Below are 13,277 nucleotides of genomic sequence, written 5' to 3' on the forward strand. Positions count from 1 at the left end.
TTCATTTGACTCTCTGCTTTCTTTCACATATAATGCCATTCCCCCCTGCCCCACAGCATGACCTGTTCTGTCCTTCCGATATATTTTGTACCCTGGTATTACTGTGTCCCATTGATTATCCTCATTCCACCAAATGTCTGTGATGCCTATTATATCAATCTCCTCATTTAATACGAGGCACTCTAGTTCACCCATCTTATTATTTAGACTTCTAGCATTTGTATATAAGCACTTTAAAAAATCCTCACTTTTTATCTGTCTGCCATTACATGATGTAATTGAATGGGACTCTTTTTCATTTGATTGTTTCTCATCAGATCCTACCCATATTTTATCATCTTCATCCTCTCCTCCTTACTAGGACATAGAGAATCTTCATTAATAGAACCTCCCCTAAAGGATGTCTCTGTCCGAACCACGTGCTCCTCCGTACATGTTGGCTTTCCACCCCTTCCCTCCCCCCTCCCCCCTCCTATTTCCAAGAAAGTTACATGATGCCTAGACTTTGTAGACTTTATAGACCTTGGCCTGAAGAAAATGACAAACAAAATCACTTCTCATGCACTGTTTGTGTAGGTACCGGGACTTGAGCGGGATGTCATGCATTAGCCTTCTAGTCAATGGTCTGCCCTGAAAAGAGTTGTGTAGAGCAAAGCACTGCAATTCCCATCAGCCAGTGGGGCAGCCTGATGCCTCAGCACAGTTTGTTGAGGTTGTGACAAGCAGTGGTGGCTAAGGCAATTGGAGTGCAGTGCGTACTTCCATCCAGGTAAGACAAGGAGGACTGATACTATGGTGACGGGTTTGGTATAGGAGAGTGGATGGATGATTGGTAGATATCCCTGCAGTGAGCTGGGATGAGCCAGGTAGCACTTAGGCTTCATGATGGCTAGATACTACCTCTAGGAGTACAGAGCCATCCCAGAGAACAACTATTTTTCCTGTCCTTTACTCTGACCTAGGCCTGGGTGGTCACTAAGTCCTGGACCAGGTGTGGCTTCTTTGGTGGGCAGTAAAGTATGTTAATTAGTGAGAAAAGATGGTTTCAGGTGAAATGTCACAAGCTTTCCCAACCCTGCAGAGGTGGGACAAAGACAAACTTGTGCCCAGAGGGCATGTGAAGACATTTACAAAGCCCTCTTTATGTGTAGAGGATGGAAGTACCCTGAGGTCAGCTCCCTCAAGTCTTTATCTCATGCCAGGACTTGCTCAGGCAACAGGCGTAACATAATGATCAGTTTTATGTTGCATAGTCACTGTGCTGCATATAAAGAATGTTATAAAAGGGACCAGCAGTCTTGTGTCCAAAATCAGTTTAAAATAGAAAGCAGGCATGGCAGAAAGTCTGTCTGATTTCACTTTCCACTAACCAGAACAAACCCCTACAAACACGTCCATGCCTACCTTGGGCCAGCTCTTCAGCTGGCATACAGAAGTGTGGTTTCACTGAGGTCCATGGAACTAGTGCATTTTACACTAACTGAAGCTCAAGCCCAGTTATTTTATGACTATTGAAGTCCTGAACAAACCCATACAGCCAAAAAATCAAAAGACCTGTATTCATGTGAGCAAAGTCAGCACACAGGGCTGGTCCAGTCAGAGAGACAGGATGGTTCAGTGGCAAGGGTACTAGCGCAGTACTCAGTTGATAGGGGCTATGCCACAGACTCTGCGTATGACCTTGGGCATATCACTTAGTCTCGCTGTGCCTCAGTTCCCCCTCTGTGAAATGGAAATGATAGTTCTTACCTACCTCACAAGGTGTTGTAAGGCTAAGTAGAGGAAAGAATTCAAGGCACCCCCATGATCACGGGGGGCCACATAGGTTTAATCAAAGTCCAGATGAACTTAGGGCAGGTGTTTTTATGGCAGCTTGCACTAGGAAGCCCCAGTGAAATGGGCAGAGGTTGTGCAAATGGAGTAAGTAGTGAGAGGCTGGGCACAGGATTCTCAGCATTTCACTCTGCAGCTCTCCTGGAGGTTTGTTCCAGTGTGGCCATCCCACTCCCCCACCCGCTCCTGCTCAGCACTCAGCTCACAGACAAAAGCAGGGGGCAGGAGTCATGGCTTGTTTCGAAATCTTGTATTCCTGAGACTAATAACAAAATCCCCACCTGGCACGTGCTGCTATCCCAGTGGGAGGAGTATGGAAGGAGACAGTGTCACAGCCAAAGCAGCCAGACTCCCCAAACCCACAGGTTTGATTCCCTCCCCCAGACTCACCTCGCCCCGTCAGTTTTCTGAGGAGGATAAACTGAGTACTGGCCTCTGGCTAGTGACCTTAAAAGTCAAGATCTTCTGTGTGTGTATGAAAGAGCCCCTGGCCCTTTCCTTAAAATGAATCATAGAATCGTAGAATATCAGGGTTGGAAGGGACCTCAGGAGGTCATCTAGTCCAACCCCCTGCTCAAAGCAGGATCAATCCCCAACTAAATCATCCCAGCCAGGGCTTTGTCAAGCCCTTAAAAACTTCTAAGGAAGGCGATTCCACCACCTCCCTAGGTAATGCATTCCAGTGTTTCACCACCCTCCTAGTGAAAAAGTTTTTCCTAATATCCAACCTAAACCTCCCCCACTGCAACTTGAGACCATTACTCCTTGTTCTGTCATCTGCTACCACTGAGAACAGTCTAGATCCATCCTCTTTGGAACCCCCTTTCAGGTAGTTGAAAGCAGCTATCAAATCCCCCCTCATTCTTCTCTTCCGCAGACTAAACAATCCCAGTTCCCTCAGCCAGCCTCTCCTCATAAGTCATGTGTTCCAGTCCCCTAATCATTTTTGTTGCCCTCCACTGGACGTTTTCCAGTTTTTCCACATCCTTCTTGTAATGTGGGGCCCAAAACTGGACACACTACTCCAGATGAGGCCTCACCAATGTCGAATAAAGGGGAACGATCACGTCCCTCAATCTGCTGGCAATGCCCCTACTTATACATCCCAAAATGCCACTGGCCTTCTTGGCAACAACAGCACACTGTTGACTCATAGCCAGCTTGTCGTCCACTGTAACCCCTAAGTACTTTTCTGCAGAACTGCTGCCTAGCCATTCTGTCCCTAGTCTGTAGCAGTGCATGGGATTCTTCCGTCCTAAGTGCAGGAGTCTGCACTTGTCCTTGTTGAACCTCATCAGATTTCTTTTGGCCCAATCCTCTAATTTGTCTAGGTCCCTCTGTATCCTATCCCTACCCTCCAGCATATCTACCTCTCCTCCCAGTTTAGTGTCATCTGCAAACTTGCTGAGGGTGCAATCCACACTATCCTCCAGATCATTTATGAAGATATTGAACAAAACCGGCCCGAGGACCGACCCTTGGGGCACTCCACTTGATACCGGCTGCCAACTAGACATGGAGCCATTGATCACTACCCGTTGAGCCCGACAATCTAGCCAACTTTCTATCCACATTATAGTGCATTCATCCAGCCCATACTTCTTTAACTTGCTGGCAAGAATACTGTGGGAGATGGTATCAAAAGCTTTGCTAAAGTCAAGGAACAACACGTCCACTGCTTTCCCCTCATCCACAGAGCCAGTTATCTTATCACAGAAGGCAATTAGATTAGTCAGGTATGACTTGCCCTTGGTGAATCCATGCTGACTGTTCCTGATCACTTTCCTCTCCTCTAAGTGCTTCAGAATTGATTCCTTGAGGACCTGCTCCATGATTTTTCCAGGGACTGAGGTGAGGCTGACTGGCCTGTAGTTCCCAGGATCCTCCTTCTTCCCTTTTTAAAAGATGGGCACTACATTAGCCTTTTTCCAGTCATCCAGCACTTCCCGCGATCGCAATGAGTTTTCAAAGATAATGGCCAATGGCTCTGCAATCACAACCGCCAAGTCCTTTAGCACTCTCGGATGCAGCGCATCCGGCCCCATGAACTTGTGCTCGTCCAGGTTTTCTAAATAGTCCCGAACCACTTCTTTCTCCACAGAGGGCTGGTCACCTCCTCCCCATGCTGTGCTGCCCAGTGCAGTAATCTGGGAGCTGACCTTGTTCTTGAAGACAGAGGCAAAAAAAGCATTGAGTACATTAGCTTTTTCCACATCCTCTGTCACTAGGTTGCCTCCCTCATTCAGTAAGGGGCCCACACTTTCCTTACCTTTCTTCTTGTTGCTAACATACCTGAAGAAACCCTTCTTGTTACTCTTAACATCTCTTGCTAGCTGCAACTCCAGGTGTGATTTGGCCTTCCTGATTTCACTCCTGCATGCCCGAGCCATATTTTTATACTCTTCCCTGGTCATTTGTCCAATCTTCCACTTCTTGTAAGCTTCTTTTTTGTGTTTAAGATCAGCAAGTATTTCACTGTTAAGCCAAGCTGGTCGCCTGCCATATTTACTATTCTTTCTACATATCGGGATGGTTTGTCCCTGTAACCTCAATAAGGATTCTTTAAAATACAGCCAGCTCTCCTGGACTCCTTTCCCCCTCATATTATTCTCCCAGGGGATCCTGCCCATCAGTTCCCTGAGGGAGTCAAAGATGAGAGATGTGCCCATCTCCCCTGTCCTCTCTGGCTATGTTGTGCCCTGGAGATGGCTGTACGTTGGGCTGTCAAGCATTTTGGAAAGCTGTGGGTTGTGAAATACAGGAGGTGTTACTGTGATGCATGGGATCAGCTGTCTTTGCCTTCAACATTGATACACCTGAACCAAGTAAACTACAGTGTGTTCACCTCACATTTACTGTCTCAAGCCAGTTATTAGGCACAGACCCATCATGTCTATAGACTGCCCGGGGCGGGGGTTTTACTACTGTTGGGATAATCCTGGGAATGGGGCTAGGAATATATGCTTTTATATAAGCTATCAACACACTGGTAAGATGCTTTGCAGCTGGTCTTCCACTCCAGACGTGCTGTGGCAATCCCTTAGCATCCCACTGAAATCAATGGGATACCCTTGGTACAGTACATCATTCAGCAAAGGGAGGTGCATCCTGCCTGAGGAATGTGGCATACTTAGCAGCATGTTTACATGGACAAGATGGTACCATTTCTCCAAGGGAGAACAAACCTTTTGAATTGGCATTAAAGACTCAGGTTGGTATAAATCACGTAACTCCATTGGTAACACCAATTTTCACTGCTGAGTATTTGGTCCTAGAAGAAGACAGTCCCTGTCGTGGTGATTTCTCATATAGCTGGACAGATGTCAGAGGCCATTCAGGTGCGGTACAACCTTATAAATCGCAGCAGCTGTGTTCATTGCCGTTGACCATGCTAGGCTGCCCTGCAGTGAGTCAATAATCGTCTCTTTCAGCCTGGTTTAGTTGCATGGCACTGCCATGAGCTCCTGGGTAAGTTCTGAGGCACCTTGCATTGGCATAGAGCTGAGAAATATGAGCATGCTATGACAGCCGGTAGATGCCAAGTGTAACGATGCGGCCTCTGGCGGGATACAGCTGAGAGTATCAATTAAGGACAAATTGCTTAGAGCAGGGCAGTCACAGCCCAAGGCTGGGTGTCCTTTATTATTAAGGCACGCCAAACCAGCCAAACAGAGAGGACTTAAGTTTTACCCCGCTGGCTAACCAGAAGTCATACAAGCAACTCCCTTAGATACTCCAGTTTCCCAGTTTCACCACCAGCATCACTCCTTATGGGGATGAATGGTTATGAAAACCAATACCTCAGTAAAAGAAAAAAGGTTCTCCCGATCCCAAAGGACCAAGCCTCAGACCCAGGTCAATATACAAGTTGAATCTTATCCACAAATCACGCTGTTGCCAATCCTTTAGAATCTAAAATCTAGAGGTTTATTCATAAAAAGAAAGAAATATAGATGAGAGCTAAAATTACTTAAATGGAATCAATTATGTACAGTAATGGCAAAGTTCTTGATTCAGGCTTGTAGCAGTTATGGAATAAACTGCAGGTTCAAATCAAGTCTCTGGAGTACATCCACAGCTTGGATGGGTCATTCAGTCCTTTGTTCTGAGCTTCAGTGTAGCAAAGTTCCTCCAGAGGTAAGAAGCAGGATTGAAGACAAAATGGAGGAGTTTCCAAGGCCTTTTATATCCTCTGCCATGTGGAAGGACCCATTTGTTCTTATTGTGGAAAATCACAGCAGCAAGGTGAAAAGAACGAGGAGTACTTGTGGCACCTTAGAGACTAACAAATTTATTTGGGCATAAGCTTTTGTGGGCTAAAACCCACTTCATCAGATGCATGCAGTGGAAAAGATAGTGGGAAGATATATATACACAGAGAAAGCTTATGCCCAAATAAATTTATTAGTCTCTAAGGTGCCACAAGTACTCCTCATTCCTTTTGCTGATACAGACTAACACGGCTACCACTCTGAAACCGAGCAGCAAGGTGGAGTTTAGAGTCACATGGGCAAGTCACATGTCCATGCATGACTCACTTTTTTACAGGTAGAGCATCCATTGCTCACATGCTACCTTGAACGTCCCCAGGAAGACTCCTCATATGTGGACTGGAGTCCCCCAAGGTCCATTGTCAGTTAAGTGTTTCTTGACTGGGCATTTAATCTGAAGAGTCCCTTCTCAATAAGCTGGCCAATTGCTTCACTGGTGCTACTTAGAATCAAACACATTGAGATACAAGTACATAGCAAATATTTATAATTTTAAATACAAAAATGATATATGCATGCAGATAGCATAATCATAACCAGCAAATCATATCCTTTTTATAGACTCCTCACTCGACAACCTTTGTACAATATTTGCTGCAAATATATAACAGTGATTGCAACAATGATCTATATGGTCACAGTTCGTGTCAGTAACGTCACTCCAAAGTCAGGACCTGTAGATAGATCTCCACTGTTATGATGATCAACACCCCCAACAGCACACCTTTCAAGACCCAGGGGTCCCAGGACATGCCTATCACAACATGTGGTATATCTCATCCAGTGCACCCACAACAACTATGTGGGCGAAACCGTTCACTAAGCTCTCGAATGAATTCACACAGGAAAATGATAAGACAATAACACCCTTTCACCTGCGGGTGAACAATTTTCACACAATGATCGCTCTATATCTAACCTCTCGGTCATCATTTTCAAAGGAAACCTGCACAACACCTTCAAAAGACCAGCCTGGGAGCTTAAATTTATAACACTGCTAGACACTAAAGATCATGGACTGGACAGAGACACTGGAATCATGGATTATTACAACAATCGATAACCCACTAACAACCCCCCCAAGCTGCCATTTTCCCCCTCCCTTCTTCCCCCCTATGACTGCAGGGGTGTTAACAGACCACTTCATGTTGAATGGTCCCTTGAAATATGGGTTAATGACTTATACTAAACAATCTGTTCCACCTTGTGTTTCGCTGTGATTCTCTGAGTACCTTCCCCAGACCTGAAGAAGAGCTCTGTGTGGCTCGAAAGCTTGTCTCAGGCCCTGTCTACACTGGCAAGTTTCTGCGCAGTAAAGCAGCTTTTGGGTGACCAACCGTCATCCCCACTCCATAAATTCCTTTGGAATTTTGAAAGTCCCCTTCCTGTTTGCTCAGTGATGCATGCAGTGGTCTCAGCGCACCTTTCCAGGTGGCGATGCCTGCTCCACGCACCAGGCGATCCCCCACTTGGAGCAATGCCGAACTGCTGGACCTCATCAGCATTTGGGGAGAGGAGGCTGTGCAGTCCCAACTGCGCTCCAGCCATAGGAGTTATGATACCTACAGACAGATTTCACAATGGATGACAGAAAGAGGCCATGACCAGGATGCATTGCAGTGCAGGGTAAAAGTGAAGGAGCTGCAGAACTCCTACCACAAGGCGCTGCGCCCACGAGCTGCCGGTTCTACAAAAAGCTGGACGCGATACTCTGTGGCGACCCCATCTCCACTGCGAAGACCAATATGGATACTTCATTGGCTCGTGTGCCAGTCAAGAGTGGACCGAGCCAGGAGGAGGAAATCTTGGATGAGGATGTGGAGCGGGACCCAGAGGCAGAGGATGACTCAGACATCAGAGATGCATGCAGCCAGGAGCTCTTTTCTACCCTGGAGGAGGCTAGCCAGTCACAGCTGTCAGATGTTGGTGAAGCGCAAACAGGAGAGGAAGCCCCTGGTAAGTGGATTTGATTTTGGGAATCACTGATGCAAATTGTTGGGGGCAGGAGGGTTGCAGAAAGCAGGCGTGTCTCCCACCACATGCCTAGTCTGAGCGGCGTAACAGGCTGTTGATTGACTCCCTCACTTCACGGGAATCTCCCTCAGAGATCTCCAAAAAACTCTTGTAGAGATACTGGGCAATCCACTGCCACAGGTTCTTCGGCAGAGCTGCTTTGTTTCTTGCCCCATTAACAGTACCTTTTCCGCATTACTGTGCCGTCACAGGGAGAGTGCGGGCAGGAGGGGGAACATTGCTGCACACAGGCAAGCTGCATAGGGGCCAGGGCAGAAGCTGCAATCTTGGAGAAGACCCTCCCTTGATTCCCTGCTCACCCTCAGCAGCGAGATATCTTCCATAATGATCACCTCCTGTGGAAAGTGTGGGGACAGGAATGATTATCAGGCCCCCCACTACAGTGCTGGCTTTCCCCAAGAGCCATGTGCCCAGTGTACAGCAGAGTCCGGGAAGAGTGATTTACCCTGCCCCGGTGGCTACTCACCATTATGAGGGTCTTGTGGTTCATGTGTGCTTGCCTGGGGTCAGCCAGTTAGTGACAGGTGTCAGAGTACGGGCTGTGTTTTAATTCACTGAATCAGTGTTCTCTGTGTTGCAAACAGTACTGCTTCTGTAAAATGTTGTGTTTAAACTTCACAGAGATGACCTTGGGAGCCCAGCCTCCTTCTTTGTTATTGGCAGCTGAAAGGCTGCGCAGAATTAGAAAGCGGCCAAGAAGAACTATGGAGGACTTTCTGTGTGATGTTATGATGCACTCCGCCACCAGGAAACAGGAATTGAAGGAGTGGCTGGACAGTGAGAAGAGGGACCAAAAGGATAATGCGGCATGCCAGAATAAAGCCACGGAGCGGCTCTTAAAGGTTATGGAGCACCAAGCAGACACGCTCCAGGACATACTAGCTCTGCAAACCGAGCAGCTGCGTGCCCGCCCTTCCCTGCAGCCGCTGTTGCAAAACTCTTTCCCATGCTCCCCCCAGAGACCACCAACACACTCTGATCAACCGCCTGTGTCCAGTCTATACCCATATCATTCCACTCCTCCCCCATCACAGTCCAGCACTGTGGACTTCCACTACCCACTGCACTCAACACCCCTCCCTCTGCAGTTTGGCCCTGCTGAAGTACAGTACCCACTGCACTGTACTCCAAAGGAGAAGGTTGGATATGATCCCTGGACATACACAAATCTTTAGCTGTCCCAGGACCCCACCTCCTCCCGGGACCTTCCCTTCCCCCATCTCCCTCACTGCTGATGTTTTTTTTGGTTTGTTTGTTTGACTCTCTCCTCCAGTTGTTGTTTTTTAATAAAAGAATTGTGTTGGTTTGAAAGCAATCTTAATTCTATTAATTGAAAGCAAACAGAGACCTGCAAAGCAACAGACAGTTATCTTAAACCTTCATATTGCAGCATCTGCACCAATCACAATCCCCTCCTAACATTACAAGTACTGCACTCCTGAGCACAGCAACAAATATTAGTGGCTCTCAGCTTTAGATTGCTGCCTCAAGGCATCCCTGATCCTTATGGCCCCGCGCTGCGCCACTCTAATAGCCCTGGTCTCTGGCTGTTCAAACTCAGCCACCAAGCACTGAGCCTCTGCGGTCCAGCCATGAGTGAAGCTTTCACTCTTCCCTTCACAAATATTATGGCGCGTACAGCACGTGGCTATAAGCATAGGAATATTGTCATCGGCCAGGTCCAGCGTCCCACAGAGGCAGCGCCAGCAGGCCTTTAAACGGCCAAAAGCACACACAACAGTCATTCTGCACGTGCTCAACCTGTTGTTGAACCGCTCCTTGCTGCTGTCAAGTTGCCCAGTGTATGGCTTCATAAGCCACAGCATTATGGTGTAGGCAGGGTCTCCCAGGATCACAGTGGGCATTTCTACTTCCCCTACGGTGATCTTCTGGTCCGGAAAGGAAATCCCTGCTTGTAGCTTCCTGAACAGGCCAGTGTTCCGAAAGATGCGTGCATCATGCACCTTTCCGGACCAGCCTGCATTAATGTCTGTGAAACGCCCACGGTGATCCACAAGCGCCTGGAAAACCATTGAGAAATAACCCTTGCGATTAATGTACTAGGTGGCTAGGTGGTCTGGGGCCAGAACTGGAATATGTGTGCTATCGCTGCCTCCGCAGTTAGGGAAGCCCATTTGTGCAAAGCCATCTACAATGTCACGCACGTTGCCCGGCATTATGGTCTTTCGGAGCAGGATGCAATTAATGGCCCTGCAGACTTCCATCAACACGAATCCAATGGTAGACTTTCCCACTCCGAACTGGTTTGCGACCAATCGGTAGCAGTCTGGAGTAGCCAGCTTCCACAGTGCAATTGCCACATGCTTCTCCAACGGCGGGGCAGCTCTCATTCTCATGTCCTTGCGCCGCAGGGCTGGGGCGAGCTCATCACACAGTCCTATGAAAGTGGCTTTCCTCATCCGAAAGTTCTGCAGCCACTGCTCGCATCCCAAACGTGCATCATGATGTGATCCGAGCACTCTGTGCTTGTTTCCCAAGCCCACAAGCAGCGTTCCACTGTGGTCAGCACTTCTGTGAATGCCACAAACAATCTCATGTTGTAGCTAGTACGCGTGGCGAGATCAATGTTACATTCCTCTTGCCTCTGTAGTTAAGGAATAACTCCACTGTCACTAGTGATGTGTTGGTCAGCGCGAGCAGTATACTGGTCAACAATTCGGGATCCATTCCTGTAGCCCCAAGAGGCAGGGCACACAGTACACAAACCATTGAAAGATGGCGCCAAATATGGACGGAAGCACAGGGATTGCTGGGAGGCGAAGCAATGCATCGCGGGGCATTGAGACAGGACCCAGGATGCCCCGCGACCCCCTCCACCTTCCCACAACTCTGAGCGGCAGAAGCAGAAGCAGAAGAGGTGCTCTGTGGGATAGCTGCCCAGAGTGCACTGCTCCGAATAATGCTGCACGTGCTGCAAGTGTGAACACGCTATTGCGCAGGCAGCTGACAGTGTGAACACACAGCAGTGGTTTCCCTTCAACACTCTCTGAGCGGCGCTGCAACTCCCGGCGCTGTAACTCTGCCAGTGTAGACATGCCCTCTCTCACCAGCAGATGTTGGTCCAATAAAAAATATTATCTCCCCCACCTTGTCTCTGCAATATCCTGGGACCAACATGGCTGCAACTACACTGCATACAATCATGACCGTGATGCACAGGTAATAGACAATGTCGGGAGGCATTAGTACCCTGCAGTGGAACCTTCACTATCCTTCTAGGGCAGTGTGATCAACAGTGCATTGGAAGAGTGTATTGGAGAGGCAGGAGGGCTCCTAGTGGTTACTCTGGGGGTAAAAGTCACCAGTCCCAAGTTGGTTTCCTCATACAAAGAGTCATGCTGGACTCTTGGCTCTCACTGCTTTGGGTGGGGGAGGCTGGTAGATATCAAGCAGTGTAATAATAATAGTTGGGAAGCACTGTGCAAACGTATTAATCCTCCATGCATGCTAAGAAGGAAGAGTTCCTCTCCTCTCTGCCACTCCTTCCCCACTCACAGACTCACGCCTCCACATCACACACACGCCTGCAAACTCATACACAGGAGAGCACATGCTTGCATTTGGAAGCTCAGTCACGCTACTCTCTGCACCCACAGTCCCTTACGCTCCTGCACATTCATGCATCATATTCACAGTCATGCTCCATATGCAGATCCACACACCAACCCCTGCCCACGTACTCTCAGGAAAACTTATACATGCCTCACCTGTGTTGGCTAAAGTTGAACTGGAAACTGGAGGGAAAGGAAGGTGATAATATGTAATATAATAATATATATAATATATAGTCTGGGAGCCTTCCAATTCCATTGTTCCCCCAGAGGGTTTCCAGTTTAGAGTCCCAGCACATTTCTCACCACAGCTCATCTACAAAGCTCATCCAGATATATTCATTACACACAGGTTTTGGCGAGAACACTAGTAGCAACAATGGCTTTTTGTCTTTCCCTGGCATTTCTAGCACATCAGGTATCTGGAACTGTGCAACTGTCTCAGTGATAATGAATCCTTTCGTTGTTGGGTTAAAATGTGCAAAGCATGTATTTTAAGATGTAGCACTGCATTCATTTCAGTGTTAGGCTTCCCAGAAGAACTCACTATAACAGCTCAGAATAGTTGCGCTCTGGAGAAGGTAAAGAAAGTCATTACGGAGTGTGGTGTGTTGGGCTCCCAAATTGCAGCCCTGTCACAATGGGTTAAGTCTCACACTTCCTTGCCACTGCAGAATTCACTTGTTCTCTTTGTGGCTAGAGCTTTAGCATCACCCTGGTTCACCTGCCCCACCCCTTACAGTTCTCTCCCAGCCAGGCCCCAGCAGGAAATTGCATTGCGATAACTGAAAATGCTGTCAGCTCTTTGGGGCAGAGACCGTAGCTATGATCGGTGTTTCCACAGCTTCTGGTCCACACCTGAGGCACCTAGGCATGACAGTGATAGATACACCCCTCTGTCCCACATTTTAAACAGCTGCTCTTAAAGAAACATGTATTTTCTCCGGATACCGTCCTCCAGGGTTCTTGCTCCATCAGCCCTTCGTGTCATCATTTGGGCTCATGTTTTTCTAGTGTTCTGAGGAACCCCCCTCTCACCCTCATGCTCCAGCACCTCTAGGGTTTGGCGCCTCAGCACCTCAGTACTGGCACCTAGTGTCCTGGCACCTGGGCTTTGTTAACGGCCCAGGGCCTGGCTTGGTGCTTCAGTGCATTGTGTTACGGTAGGTGGCATCTGCCTGGGCACCAGATACATCTAGTCTTTGGTGCCCATCTCGGTGTGCAGAGACCTGTGGTTCAGCACCTGGTGTCTCCCTCGACCCACCTCAGCAGCCGCATTGGTGTCTCAGGTAGTATCACATCAGGGCCCCGCCATTCTCCTCAGCACTCTGACCCCTTCCTGCAGGATTTCCCTTTGGGGACCCTGGAAATGGGGTTCTTTGCCACTCACCCGAAAAAACAACACAAGCACCTGAGCTGCTGCTCCTGGCACCAAGCAAAGCGTGCGTTAGCAGGGTGCTGCGCCAGCCACTGTGCCCTGCCAGGAGGTCTCTTAGAATGTGGCCCTAGGCTTCCTGGCTGCTGGGATCCCCTCTGGCAGCAGGAAGGGGTGGAAAGAGACTGTGGA

At 48.3% G+C, this 13,277-nt stretch overlaps 1 protein-coding gene across 11 annotated transcripts in view; it reads left to right on the forward strand.

Moving 5' to 3' along the window:
- Positions 1–13,277, forward strand: part of CELF6 (CUGBP Elav-like family member 6) — a 220,748-nt gene that overhangs the window by 165,244 nt on the left and 42,227 nt on the right. Inside the window, exons 12-13 of one of the 11 annotated variants that reach the window (XR_012641251.1) lie at positions 6,666–8,060; positions 8,760–9,369. The exons of the other annotated variants lie outside the window; for them this stretch is intronic. The gene's annotated coding sequence lies outside the window, so the exon portion shown is untranslated. Of the gene's footprint in view, positions 1–6,665; positions 8,061–8,759; positions 9,370–13,277 lie in introns of those variants that run through there. 11 annotated transcript variants of the gene reach the window in all.

The sequence above is a fragment of the Natator depressus genome, chromosome 10 (assembly GCF_965152275.1).
Source record: "Natator depressus isolate rNatDep1 chromosome 10, rNatDep2.hap1, whole genome shotgun sequence".
Classification (NCBI taxonomy): domain Eukaryota; kingdom Metazoa; phylum Chordata; order Testudines; family Cheloniidae; genus Natator; species Natator depressus.